Source organism: Saimiri boliviensis, chromosome 6 (assembly GCF_048565385.1).
Source record: "Saimiri boliviensis isolate mSaiBol1 chromosome 6, mSaiBol1.pri, whole genome shotgun sequence".
Lineage (NCBI taxonomy): Eukaryota > Metazoa > Chordata > Mammalia > Primates > Cebidae > Saimiri > Saimiri boliviensis.
The window spans coordinates 125,150,668-125,152,246 of record NC_133454.1 but is presented as its reverse complement, the minus strand read 5'-3'; the positions used below and the strand labels follow the sequence as shown (position 1 = coordinate 125,152,246).

Genomic DNA, 1,579 nt, shown 5'->3' with positions numbered 1-1,579 from the left:
GCTAAAAAATACAAACATCAGCTGGCCGTAGTGGTGGGTGCCTGTAATCCCAGCTACTCGGGAGGCTGAGGCAGGGAGAGTTGCTTGAACCTGGGAGGCAAAAGTTGCAGTGAGTGGAGATCATGCCACTACACTTCAGCCAGGGCAACACAGCAAGACTCCATTTTGAAAAAAAAAAAAAAAAAAAGGCACCATATTTTAAGCAGAGAACAAGCCCTCACCAGACACTGAACCTGCTGGCAGCTTGACTTGGACTTCCCAGCCTCTGGAAAGCAAGTAATAAATTTGTTGTTTATTAATTACCTAATCTAAGGTATTTTGTTATAGCAGCTGGAATAGAAATATTCCATTGCCTCAAGAAAAATGAAATAATTCTACAAATACTAAATATTCATGTATATTAAAGAAATTGGCTGGGTGTGGTGGCTCACACCTATAATCCTAGCACTTTGGGATGCCAAGGCAGGAGGACCGCTTAAGTCTAGGAGACCCAATCAAGATCAGTCTTTTTTTTTATTTTTATATACTTTAATGAAAAATTTAAAAAATGTTTAAAAAATATGGAACACTTCACGAATTTGCATGTCTTCCTTGCACAGGGGCCATGCTAATCTTCTCTGTACAAGGTCAGTCTTTCTGATCTTGATTAGAGAATTCTTATAGAAGACACACACAAATTCATTTAACATTTATTAATTTTACTATACTAAAATTCAAAATTTTTGTTCAAAAAAATTTCTGATCAAAAGACATCCTCACACTACAATTTATCTAAGAAACCCTGGATATAAAATATATTTTTAAAAAAGAAAAAAGAAGCCAGGTGCAGTGGCTCACACCTGTAATCCCAGCACTTTGGGAGGCCGAGACAGGTGGATCACCTGAGGTCATGAGTTCAAGAACAGCCTGGCCAGCCGGGCACGGTGGCTCAAGCCTGTAATCCCAGCACTTTGGGAGGCCGAGGCGGGTGGATCACGAGGTCAAGAGATCGAGACCATCCTGGTCAACATGGTGAAACCCCTGTCTCTACTAAAAAGTGCAAAAAATTATCTGGGCATGGTGGCGCGTGCCTGTAATCCCAGCTACTCAGGAGGCTGAGGCAGGAGAATTGCCTGAACCCAGGAGGCGGAGGTTGTGGTGAGCCGAGATCGCGCCATTGCACTCCAGCCTGGGTAACAAGAGCAAAAAAACTCCGTCTCAAAAAAAAAAAAAAAAAAAAAAAAAGAACAGCCTGGCCAAATGGTGAAACCCTGTCTCTACTGAAAATACAAAAAAAAAAAAAAAAATTAGCCAAAAAAAAAATTAGCCAGACATGGTGGCACATGCCTGTAATCCCAGCTACTCAGGAGGCTGAAGCAGGAGGATCACTTGAGCCCATAGGTGGAGGTTGCAGTGAGGCGAGATCTGCACTCCAGCCTAGGCCACAGAGTGAGACTCCATCAAGATGAAGATGAAGACGGAGGAGGAGGAGGAGGAGGAGGAGGAGGAGAATGAAAAGAAGGAGAAGGAGATGAAGAAGGAGAAGGGTAAGAAGAAGGAGGAGGAGGAGGAGAAGGAGAAGCCTGGGCCACAGAGTGAG

General features: G+C 43.2%; 1 pseudogene; it reads right to left on the bottom strand.

Annotated features, from left to right (window-relative positions):
- Positions 1 to 554: 554 nt before the first annotated feature.
- Positions 555 to 650, bottom strand: LOC120364770 (U6 spliceosomal RNA; annotated as a pseudogene).
- Positions 651 to 1,579: the final 929 nt, after the last annotated feature.